Here is a 13,112-nt window from a genome sequence, read left to right as displayed (position 1 = left end):
TTCGGTTTCCACATCTGTAAAATGGGAGTGTCTCTCTCTCCCTTTCTCTGGCGCTCAGTGACGGCAGGCAGCAACAATCCTAGGAAGCCTCGCAGAGGTTTGGGCCAGGGGCGGCGGGACACCTTGGCCCTGCGGCACACCTGTCGGCCCGGGGCGGGACCAGGGCACTGCAGGAGCCTTTGCTGCTTGGCTTGGTCACTCCCAGGCCTCCATCTGAGCCCCGGGACTCCCCGAAGGCCTCTGCCCGTTTCCCCAGCCTGGGTGTGAGCAGCGTCTTCCTGGGCAATGAGACGGCTGCAGCCGTGACTTCCTGGGGCTCCCGGCATCTGTGAAAGGCTAACTGGAGGCGCCACTCCAGAGCGCCCCCTCTGCCTCTCAGCAGGAGGGAGTGACCAGGTTATTTTTGTGATAGAAGTTTAATAGATTGGAAGGCACGGCTTTCATTCTTCGGGCAATTAGCTGCCGCTGCTGCGCTCCCTCCTAATGTCTCTCACTCCAGACGGGCGGAGATCAATAGGAAGCGGCCGCTGTGCGGTGAAAGCCACAATTAATTAATTGTCAGGCGTGTGTGTGTCTCCATCTCTGTCACATCAAAGGGCCGGGGGTGGCAGCTGCCCAAGTCTCGGCCCAAAGCCCCTGGATGCACGCGATCACGAGCCACAGGGCACGCTTCCTGCCTCTCCCTCGGGCAGTGGGAGGCTCCTAGAGAAGGGGTCCCCTGAGACCCCAAGCTCAGAGACCTTCTCTGACTGCCAGTATCATCCAGCCTCCGTCCTCCAAAATCTCTGCTGTAGCATCACTGCCTCAGATACCCTCGCCCAGGTTCCCCGTCTCCACTTTGCCCATCGGATCCATTTTCCTACCCAGACTTTGGCTGTGTCGGCGTCGGAGAGTGGGTGCCTCTGGGGGAGGGGACGGGTTACCCGGAGAGGACGTTCTGGGAGCAGGCGCTGCTCTGCATGTTGATTCCGGTGGTGGTTCGTGGTGTAAAAGGCCACACTGATGTGCACTTAAGATTAGCGCAAATAGGTACACACACACCCCCCCTCCCTAGTCAGCGTCACCCACTCGCGCTTCTGTGCCAGGCACGGAGGCGTCAGGATGATGAAGATCACGTGGCCGGTGAGTGAGGCAGCCACAGGCCCTGCTTAGGCACATCTTTCCTAATCTTCACCACCTGCCTCGGAGATTCCCATTTTACAGGTGAGGAAACAGAGGCACAGAGAGGGGGTGGGAAGGAACGAAGGAGAGGGGAGGGAAGGGGGGAGGGAGGGGCCTGAGTATGTCGAGGGCCTGTGTGTGGCCGGCACCAGCTGACGCTTTACGCACCTCCACCTCTCCGGGAAGGCGGAGCGATGCGTCCCATTGTACAGATGGGGAAGCTGAGGCTCAGAGAGGCGCAGTCCCTCGTCTAAGGCCACACTGGCAGGGAGTGATGGGCTGGGTCTGGAACCCGCGCCGTCTCACTGCAGCGTCCCTGAGGGGGACTGGGAGGAGGAGGGGAAGATGGAGAGAAGACAGAAGTTAGTGGGTGACAGGGGCACCAGGTGGGACCTGAGAAGCTGGGAATAGTCCTGGCAAGTTGTGAGCATGAAAGCGGCGCTGCTGAGACCCTGGCACATGGGTACACACGTACACGCATCACACACGCACACACATGCACACACGCGCACACACCCACGCACCTGCTTGACACTTTTGCTCGGCCCCAACCTTTCCAGAGGAGCTTCTTGCTGCCTCACTGGGGCCGCCTGGCTTTCCCTTTCCTGCCCCAGGTTTTGCTGTCCGAACCCCCAACCCTGCCCTGCCCCCCACTGCCTGGCACAGAGAAGGGGCCGCAGCTCTGCAGGTGAACCTGACTTCAGGAAGGGCCAGGCCTGCCTGTCCCAGCCCCGGGCCAGTGCTGTCTCCCCCCACCCCTGCCACCCACTAAGCGGCTCATCAGCCCCCCAAGGCACACGGGTGACAGATATTGCAACAGCTTCCTCCTGGTGGGGAGGCGGGGCCCGTCCTCTGCTGTCTCTCGCAGAGAACACGGCAGCGGGTCCAGCCTCCCGCTCCCGGCTGGCTGTCAGGGGAGGCCACCTCCATGCTCCCACCACCGTTGCAGCCTGTCACTGCGTCTTTGAAGTGGCGCCTGATTTTCCAGTCTGTCTGAAGTTGCTCGCTGTTTATGCAGCAGCTGGTCCGGCAAGTCCCCCCGCCGGGCCATTCCATGACGTGCCGGCCGCTGGGGACCCGGGGAGACAGCCACCAGGTCTCCGGGGGGAATGGCGGGAGGCAGCGGAGATGCCGTTTCTGTTTTCAGGGTCCACTAGACCGAGTTTGCTTATTTTTTGTTTAAAAGGGTAAAAAAAAAAAAAGAGTTTCTAAGAACCCCAATGTGCTCTTTCTCTTCAAAGAAAAGGAACAGATATTTAAAACAAAAAACAAAACACATGGGCCAAAGGTAAAGCTCTTAAACTTCTTTGAGCATTTTTACCGCTGTGGCAGCTGCTCAGCGGAAGGTGCTAGACTGGGAATCCTCTCGCGGATGCTAATGTGTCGTGTGACCTTGGGCAAGTCCCTTCGCTCTGTTGTCAGGTCCCCTGACGACGGTTCGGCCAGCCCTGCCGCACTCCACGCCGTGGGACCTTCTGAGGACTGTGCTGTTTGTTTCCCCCGAGGCTCAAGCCCAGAAAATCAGAGCGGGCAGGTGGAGGGGCCCGCGGGATCAGCGAGCAGGACGGACCCTTTCAGACACGGATGCATGAAATTCCACTGTAAGGGTGTCACTGCTCAGGATCAGAGGGGCTGAGTGACCAGCCTAAGCTCACACAGTGAGGGAGTCCATGGTTGAAGCAGGACTATTGAATCTGTGTCTTCTGCCTCCCCAGCCAGGGCCTTTTCCTTCTGCCTCATTAAGCTGTAGGAGGAAGTTTCCAGAAAGCAGGGGCCATGTTTATGTGACTTGGACTCTCGACAGGGAGTTTGAGGATGAGGGCTCTGGGGTCATGTGACTGTGGGAACTGATTTCAAGCGTCTGAGCCTCAGTTTCCCTAACTGTAAAATGGGGCTATTCCTCATGCCTCCCTCTTGCGTAGCTGTGAAGGTGAAGGACAGGACGCACGTCAGGCACCCAGCATGGTGTCTGGCACGCGTGGGCCTCCGGGAACGCCAGCAGTCGCTCCTGCCGGTCTTCAGCCTGGGGCGGGGGCCTCATCGATGTTCTCCGTCAAATTCTTGGAGGAGGAGGAGGACACATCAGGCCATTCTCCCAGACCTGGCTGTCACATCGCCACCTCTCACACCACAGCCCTCCCACCAGAGCCCCTTCCTAGGAGAGACAGACAGACTGTCAACCTCGTCTCACTGAGAGGCCACTGCTGATACTGATGAGAACCCCGGCAGGAGGGGCAGGCAGCGAGCGGCTCAGGGCCTGGCCTCGCCCCCCAGCCTGGTCTGGCCTTTCTTGGTCTCCCTGTCACAGTGCTGGCTGCAGCCCAGGGAGGTGACCCCATGGGTTGCTTGCGTTGCCCATGTGGGGCTGGGGACCTGTCAGTCTAAGGGCCAGCCTTAAAGGGAGCTGGCGGGTGGGCAGGTGGGTGGGCTCAGCTTCTGGCAAGCGGCACAGAGAGCAGGTGCCTGGTGGGCGTGGGCTCAGGGCTCGGATTCCCAAGGAACTGGGTTGGGAGCCTGACTCTGACTCTGTCACTCACACACCGTGTGACCCAGGGTAAGTTAAGTCACCTCTTCAGATGTAGGTGCTTCAGCAGAAAACACGCTCAGGGTGAATGCCCTCCCCGCAGGGCCACTGGGAAAAGCAGAAACAATGGCAGCTAGTGCCAGAGTAGTAGCCTCACGAGTGGGAGATGCTAGGAATATCGTTACGCTCTTGCCCTCCTGTGTGGGCGTGACATTCATTCATTCGCTGTGCAGTAAGGCATTATTGCACCCTCACTATTTGCCAACCTAGTTCCAGGCACGGGGGAGACAGCTATGAACAGAGACAAAGCCCCCTGCCCTCGTGGAGCTGACATTCTAGTAGTGGAGGAATGAGGGCCTGGGGGAGGGTGGGGGAAATCGGAGGCCCAGAGAGGACGGGACAGGGAGCTGGGCAGAGGCAAGAAGTAGAGGAGAGAACATAGATCTTTGTTTCAAATGGCTCAACCACTAACTTGCTGTGTGGCCTTGAGCAAAGCACTTGCCCTCTCTGGGCTTCCGCTTCCACATTTGTGAAAGGAGGCTAATCACCCTACCTTGCGTTGCCGAGACACAAGCCTCCAGTGAGTCCAGTCTTGGGAAGGCACTGGGAGAACAGGGTTCCTCCCCCTGCCCACTCCCCTCCCTGAGAATTAGGGCCGGGCGACTGGTAGAGGACAGGCGGGTGCCACCTGCAGTTGTTCTACTCGGCCTACGTGCCCCAGCCCAGCGTATCCCGAAGTTACAGGCCTGCAAATGGCTGCTCTACCTGTTCAAGTCTGGCCCTGAAGTGTGGGCAGGAGCTTGGCACATCTCCCACCCCAGGCCCTCCGGACTAGGACCCCCTCCTTGAGATCCGGTTTCTTCTAGTTACCCTCAGGGTGGGATTCTGGGGATCTGGGCAGCCTTGCAGCTGGAGACCAGTAGCATTCACTCATGCATTCATTCATTCATCGTCAATCATTTGGTCAGTCAACAAACACTCATCCATCTTTTACCCTGTGGCAGCCCCATGCTAGGCACAAGGTACCAGGGGCATGTCAATTTCTTTAGCAAACATAAGTACCTCCTCTCTGTTCCAGGTTTGGCACAGGGGATGCAGTGATTAATTGATTTATTCAATGTTTAGAGGCACCTACTCTGTGTCCTGTGCTGAGTGCCAAACACATATCGAGGCCCTACTCTGTGCCAGGCACCATGAAGGGTGCAGGGAACAAGGACACCCGGGCTCCTGCAGCACCGGCTCGGAGCCAGGCACCCCACCTGGAGAGCGGCGGCCGCGTTTTGTATGCGGACACGAAACCGGAGTCTCCCTGTGGCTAATGAATCATCGAGCTTCACAAGAGAAGCGCGAACAGACCCCCTTGTCCATGAATTTGCTAATTGAGCTCCTCGAACTCAGACATTAACCCGCATTACCATAAATACTGCGGAGAACAGCCATCCTCAACTGCTGCTCTGTGGTAGCGGAGACAATCAGCCGAGGAATAAAACCGAAATGGAATCATAAAACCTTATTTTCACCATTAATTTAAACCTATTCTCCCCCAAATACCTTCAGCTACGTCTTTCTCTAACGCTCTCGGGCTGGAGAGAGGAGGACAGGGGCTGGGGGAAGACGGCAGCCACGCGGTGAGGCCGGGGAGGACAACTGGGGGTGGGGAATGAGGGGCCCGGGGCCAGGGCCGCCTTCTCTGCCTCGCCGGGGGCAAGAGAGTGGGCAGAGGCAGGCGGGCAGGTGGCGGATGGACAGGCAGACGACAGGCGGGTGGAAGCACTGACCGACTGCCGCACACACGAGGAAGACAGACAGACAAGGGAAAGGCAGGTGGGCCGCCAGCCTGACCCGCAGAAGCCTGGCAACCCGCAGGCAGACGGCCGGGAACGCGGGCAGGCGGGCGAAGTCAAGGTCCAGGCGACAGATCCAGGGAGAGGCGGCAGCCGGTGTGTCCACCGAGAGGGCAGTTGCAGGGAGTGGAGGCCGGGCTGGGGCAGAGCTGGACGGCGGGGCCTCCCCTGGATGGCTTAGCGGAGGGAGAGCCGGTGGACGCCTGCGTGTTAAGCCCCTTGCGTGAGGAGACTGGCGTGCGGGGTGCTCCCCTGGGCCCCAGGCTTCCCGGCTTCTTCCTCCTCCCCCTCCCCCTCACAGCCACGTGCATCGTCTGGCACGCAAGGCCAGGAGGCTCGGCGCAGCGTGAGGCCTGCTCCGTGGTTGGGCAGCGGGGGCAGTGCCTGGCCCCCATGTGGGCCCAGTTGTCTGTGTGTGCGGGGCGCTTAGACCCAGTTGTGGGTCCTAGCCCTGGGGACTTGAGGGCTTGGGAAGTCTGGAACAGAGCCTGCTGGGCTGCTGCCCCATCCTCTCCCTGTCTCATTCGCACCATCTGCCCCTGGCCACGACTCTGTGTGGGAGATTCTGTTATTGCCCCATTTAAAAGAGCAGCAAAGTGAGGCTCAGGGAGTGGAAGCACTTAGGCCAGGGAGTGTCGTCGTGAGGGGGTGGGATCTTTACTTCTGGGAGTCGGGCTGCTCGCAGGAAACCCGCGCGCCCTGCTCCTCGGCAGTTGGCGGGTCCAGGGCACTGCGGGTGGGCAGCGGGTCTGCCAGACCCTGGAGCTCACCGTGGGAAACCTACATCCTCGGATACAAGCCGCGTTGTTCAGCACCAGCTTTTTCAGTGATCACGATGCCTTTGGTCTCCATTCAGGAGCTGCCATCTGTCTCTCAGTTGGCTGCAAAGTCAGGTGGGGCAAACCCAGCAGCTGGGGACCCACAGCCGGTCCATGTCAGGCCAGTCAGGCTCCCGGTTGCTCATACCCCACCCCCACCACCAACATGACATTGGGGAGAAATCTGGGGCCTCCCTGAGGAGTGAACGGGGCCGCAGCTCCAACCACTTTGATTTTCATCCATCTCTTTGTGGTTGTGAGTCATCAAAACTCAGGACAAGCAATGCTTCTATTCATCAAGGTAACACTGGCTGTAGCAGCAGCAGCGGCAGCAGGAGTAGTGAAGCCATTTACTGAGTGCTAAGGAAGAATAAACCACGTTCCAAGCCCTAGATACTTCAGCTCACACCTCGCGGTGACTCCATGAGGCAGGCGTCTCCCCAGTTTACTGGAGGGGAAGCCCAAGCTAGGTGGCTTCTCTGAGGCCTCTTGGTAGCAGGCAGAGCTGGAATCTAGACTCCAGTCTGATTCCAAAGCCTGAGCTCGTTCTGCTGCTCCAGCTGTCTCGGAGATGGAGCCGAAGCTTGGGGGGGCTTCTGAGAGCCGTGGGGAGCAAAGGAGGAGGGGAAGGTGGTGGCAGGTGGTGGGGTGGGGTGGGTCGGAGAGCCCACAGAGCCGCGAGGCAGGTGGCCTTAGTGACCTACAGACAGCTTCCTCCAAGCCCTGGGCCACTGCAGGTGAGGGACACCGTCCCATCCCTCATGAAAGAAACATTGGTGTTAATCGCATCAGGCCCCATGCCCTGAGTTGGGTGCCGCATCCATTTTTCATCTATTTCTTCCTTAAAACTCAGCCCAAGGGGAGGCAGGGGGAAGGGAGCTGAGAGAAGGCTGTGGGGTATGGGGGAGGAACGGGGACGCTCCACCTTCTGGGGTGGTTCGGGGAGCCTTTGTAGCCCTGGGCTGGAGTCAGACACAATTTCCTCACCTGTAACCTATACGTGCCTATGGGCTGTGGCCAGCACAAAGTAAGTGTTCAGCAAATGGCGGCCGCCGTGGCTGTGGGCTGGTCTGCTCTCATGAGGATCCTAGAAAGACGGAATGTTTTCTCTTTCACACTGTTGGGAAGCTCACCTCTTCCCGAGGCAAAATGATTCCTCGCTGAGGAACTCTGTAAGAAACGGCTTCTTAAGTGGAGCTGAAATCTGTCTTCCTGACGCCCACATCGTCTATTCTGGAAAGAACTAACCTATGTCCGTTTCCCAGGACAGACCCCAAGGGACCTGAAGACAGATAATGATTGGAGATGCTCCCACGTATTCACCTGGGTCTTGCCATGATCTCACGCCAAGGCTCCCAGACCCCACTCATGGTGTCCTCCCCAGGATACACCCAAGGGCATGTTCTGTCCCTTCAGCTCAGGGCAGCAAATATTACTGAGCCAATTCCTGGGCTGCATCAGCCTTGCCTGGCCCCTGAGAAGCTCCGTAAGAGATGTTCAGGCCAGAAAAGAGGCAAGGCTCCGGATGTTCCAGGCCAGCGTGGAACAGGGTAGGAAAATCACCTTCCCTGACCGTGACTCTCCACTCCCAGTAGTCCAGCCCCAGGTCTGGGACTTCTTATGAAGTGTTTATAGCCTGCAAAAATCCAGGCGTGGCTGGCCCCAGCCCAGGACCTGGAGGCAGGTGCCGCAGACACAGCTTCAGCACCAAGGACAGCTCAGCAGCGCTGTGGATCCGCACCGTGTCCTGCCGGGTTTGAGGCTGGGGGAGTCTGGGGAAGGTGGCTGCATCCTCGGAGACAGAGCTGGTTACAAGCTGGCAGACCGGGTCGTCTGGTCACAGGATGAAAGTGCTGCATAGCAGCTCAATGAATGACTGAGTGAGTGTCTTGGTTTTAGCCAGGACAAGTGTAACGAAACATTATGGAGCAAAAGCTCAGAAAATTAAAGGGCCTTCAGGGAAAGCAATTTGGACTTGTAGTTGGAGGCAAGTTCTTAACTTGAGCCTTAACTGAGCCTCAGTTTCTCCAGCTGTGAAATGGGAAGAAAGATATGCAATATATAATGTATCAAAAGTGCCTGGTACGCAATCCTTCTGAGACTTAGCTTTTCTTAACGATAGAGCCAAAAGTATCTGCCTGGCCTGGGAGGGACCCTGGGAGGATCTCGGGGGAGAAGCCAAATGTGCATGTTAAGCAGGACTCTGGGGATCTGCTGAGCATCTGCAGTGGACAGTCCATGTCCGGGATGTCCCCGTGGGGACTCTCACACTGAGGCAAAATGATTCCTACTCTGAGCATCTCAACAGACTCAAAATTGTCACTGGAGGGGAGACAGGGATCAGGGAGGGAATCAGAGGTGACCTCCTTGGCTTGGCATATACACACACCCCTCCCTGCACACACAGGCACACCACCCACATGCCCAGTCACACCCTGGCCCCTGTCACAGTCATGGAATCGCATACACACCACACACACACGCACTTCCAGTCATATGTACAATACCATGCCTACACCAATCACACACACACACACACACACACACTCTTGCGTATTTTATATCTTTCAGTCACTGGGTTCTACGCATGAAGACCCATTGATTAACCTCAGCCACCCTCACCCTCATGGCATGTGCTTCCCCGTCAGAGCCACACTCAGGTGAGCACACCTGTATACAGCGGTACCCCAACAGTCAGACACTCACTTGGAGAGAAGGCCTCATGTACCCCTTTGCACAGTCACACACCACCACCTGCACAAACATGTCTACACAGCCCTCCGAGTCGTCTCCTCGCACCTAAGCACAACTCCGTAGCAGCTGCACCCTCTGCCCAGTGTCCCGGGATGCTCTGCCCCAGGAGAAACTGTCTACCCCCGTGTGACCCTGGCTTAGGTCAGGGCCCACATCCCTAAGCATCCCCTCCAGCACGTACCACCTTTGCCCCTCCCCTAGGGAGCCAGGCTGACCTGGGTTCGAATCCTGGTTCACCACTCACCAGCTGTGTACCACGGAGCAAGTTGCATAACCTCCCCCTGCCTCGGTGTCCTGACTGGTGAGGAGGGGGTTGCAGCAGCGATTCTCTCACAGGTTTGCTGTGAGGACGGAAAAGCCTACACGGGGAAAGCACTTGGCACCGCGTGTCACACGGGCAACAGCGCAGTACATAGTGACTCACTGTTATTAACAACAATGGCCACCCACACAGGCTCCCCTTAGAGGCCATACAGACAGCCCTCTCTCACAGCCCCTCCCACGGGAGCGTGTGTGTGTGGGGGCAATTACTTTTAGCAGCAAAGAGGGTGTCAGCACTGGAGGGAGGGGCTGCGCCTGGGCGCCCCCCTCCCCCCGCCGGCCCCAGCCCTTGGGCTGCCTTGGCCAAGTCTCCATGAACTTCTTTCCCGGCAGCTCTGACTTCCTTCACCTGAGTCTGCATCCCCTGCCCTCCCCCTCTCCAGCCAAGCCCCCCCCCCCCCCCCCCCCGGCCCCTTCTCCCTTGCTTGGGTTCCTGCCACCTCAAAGCAGAAAGGTGCCTTTCTGGTTTGTTTTGGTTTATTTTGCACTGGATGCTGAAACCCTTGTTTTTGGTATTCAGAGGGAAGTTCTTGCGCTAATCTCCCCACTCTAAATGCTCATCACATTTCTCTTAAAGCCACAGGAGCTCCCCCCATCCCCATCTTTTATTCATCACCTTCCACTATCCCCAACACAGGAGACATGGAAATGCAAACCCTCCAAGGACTGTGAATTTCATGCCAGCAGCTGCCCCTTCCCCAGCCTCCTAGCGGGGGGGGGGGGGGGGGGCGGGGGGATGGGAGGGGGTCCCAATGAAGTGCCTGGGCGATGGGGATGCAGTGAGAGAGGCGGCTGGTCCACAGCCTGGGCCACCACCCCAGGGTGGAGTGAGAGAGAGCGCAGTGACAGTGGGGGCTTCTCTGGTGGCCGGGAATCTCGACTGCTTGGGCTGCTCTCTTCCTGCACCCGAAGCCTCATGCACACTCACCAACAGCCTTGCTCCCACCGCCCCCACGGAGACACCCAGGCACCCCCACTCCAGCAACAGCGACAAACACCAGGCACCGTCCCTTGCATCTTATCCTCATCTTATCCTTTAGTCCTCCCGACAAGCCTATGAGGTAGATATAAGTAGTGACCCCATGTTACAGATGATGAAATGAGGCTCAAAGAGAAGTGACAACCTCAAGGTCACACAGAAGGGAAGGGTGAAGGAACCGACCCTGCTACAGCACAGATACCCGGGGCCCCCGTAGGGTTATTTGCCTTGCACTTGTCACTCACTGAATTCCTACCGTGAGCCAGCCCTGGGCCAGGCACTGGGGTTCCCTGACTGAACAGGGACAGTTCCGGCCTTCATCAGTCCACAATGAAGGTGAGAGATGTATCACAGTACAACATGAGTGCTTCAGTGGGGAAGCCCAGGGGTCTACGGGATCTCAGAGAAAGGAGACAGCTAACCCGAAATTAGGAGAGGGTACCAGAGGTTGAGATCTTCAGTGTGAGTTGGAATTGGCCAGGGGGAGGAGGGAGGGGAAGAACGTTCTTCTCGTAGAAAACACACCAGACACAGCCATGGGTGGGTGCTGAGAGGGTTTACAGGGCTGCAGGTGTTTCCTCCTGGCGGGAGGGTCCCCTGCGGGTTTGCTGGGGAGGAAGGACAGGAGAGGAAGCTGGAGAGGCGGGTGGGGCTAGATTAAAAATGTTTGCTCGGGGCCTCGGACACCTCTCTTCCTGCTTCTGCATTGCAGGTGTTTTGTCTGTTTTCTCCCAGTGAACCCCCTTGCTGGGTGGGAGAGTTTGGCCAATTTTGCCTGCACTGAGGGGCCCGCGGGGTCTCAGGGGGCTTCTGCATTTGCTCAGGGGCCTCCAGAGGGGGCAAAGCTTGCTCCAAAGAGATGCGGTCCCAGTGGTGAAAACCCAGACACGATGTCTGATTGGAGGGCACGATGCCCTGTGCGGGAGGATTCCCTTTTTCTCTTCACAGCACTCCTCTGGGGACTGTACTGCCTGTCCGTGGTGGCACCTGCAAGGGTACCCAAGAGCCAGGAGGCGGAAAAGGGTCCAACGCTGCTTTTGGATGCCTTCCTTTTGATGCACACGACGAGGAATTAGGTGAGCTGGGTTCAGACCCAGACTGTGCCTCTGATGTTGTGTGAACTTGAGCACGTCCTTGTCTCTCTCTGGGTGAGGCTGGGTTTCTTTAAGAAACAAGGATGGGGAATGGAAAATCGGATATCTTTAAAGTCCCCTAATTCTGTAATAACAGCAAAGAGAATTATCCCAACAGTCTAGGATTCTGTGATGTGGCTTCTCTGTTCTTTGCAGCCTGGGAGCATCTTGAGGGCAAAGATGATCGTATTTATTCTGGAATTCACAGAACCAAGTGCAGGGCCTGTCACAGAACAGGTGCTCAGTAAATATACATTTGATTGTTCAACAGATACCTGTTGGACACAAGTGCGGACCATCGCTGTGCTGCACACTGGGGCTAAAGCACCGGGCAGAGTAGACGAGGTGCCTGCCGTTTTAGGGTGTACTGAATAGTGGGGCAGAAGGTAAACAAGTAAATAAACACCTAAGTGCAATGACCTCAACCCTGGGAAGTGCCACAAATACAATAATATCAGGCGACTTGATGCCTCAGGTAGGAGCCCTCTCTGTGGTGGTCACGTGCAGGCTGAGGCTTTTGCAGATTTGGAAGAACATCCCAGGCAGAGGAAGAGCAAATGCAAAGGCCTGGCAAGTCCAAAAAAATAAAAAAATAAAAGGAAGAGCGTGAGTGAGGGGGAGGGTGGTCGGAGGGAGGATGGAGGGGCCAGCAGGAGCGGATTGTGTGGGGTGTTGTAGGCTGGGCGAGGATTTTAGATGTTATTATAAACTTGATGGGAAGCATTTGGAGGATGGTAATCCCGGATGTAGCATGATCTGGTTTATGTTTTTAAAAGATCCCTTTAGCTGCTTGTGGAGAACAGATTATGGGGGCGAGAGTGGAGGTCGGGAGGCCAGTGAGGAGGAGAGGAGCTGGTGGCAGGATCAGGCGGAGATGCATGGTTAGATTTGGGGTGCATTTGGGTGACAGCTGACCAGACCTGCTGATCTGTTGCAGCAAAACCAGCCCCACCACGGGGGGCCAGCACCACGGACAGCGCAAGCTCCTCATTTCCCCCCACATTCCAGAAGGCCAGTTCTTTGAGCCTTGACCCGCTTCTGAGACACTGAGCTTCCTGGGACAGCCCACAGGACCCCTCCCTTGTGGGTTTTTTTTTTAATAATTAATAAACTTTATTTTTTAGAGCAGTTTTAGAGTCATAGTAAAATTGAGCAGGGAGTGCAGAGCATTCTCATATACTCCCTGTCTCCCTTGTGTTTCTTAATATTTTTATTTTTAATTATAGAACATTTCGACATACAGGTAGATCAGGACATCATGTAACAAACACATACATGCTCACCGTCAGGATTAAATGGATATTAACATTTTGCCATATTTGCTTCAGTGTCCTCTCTTTTTAAAAAAGAAAATCAATCAAACATGCCACAGTTGTATTGAACCTGGTGTTTATCTGTCCCCTGCATGTTTTTGTACTGTCATTACCTAGTTCTGCATTCAAAACCTGTGTATTCTATCATTACGTATATTTTAGAAGTTTATATAAATGGCATAATACATACATATTCCTTTGCCATTTATTTTTTCACTCCGTGTTATGTTTTGGAGACTTATCCATACTGATACATAATGATGTA

This window comes from Eulemur rufifrons, chromosome 8 (genome assembly GCF_041146395.1).
Source record: "Eulemur rufifrons isolate Redbay chromosome 8, OSU_ERuf_1, whole genome shotgun sequence".
NCBI lineage: Eukaryota > Metazoa > Chordata > Mammalia > Primates > Lemuridae > Eulemur > Eulemur rufifrons.
This window is presented reverse-complemented; position numbering follows the sequence as displayed.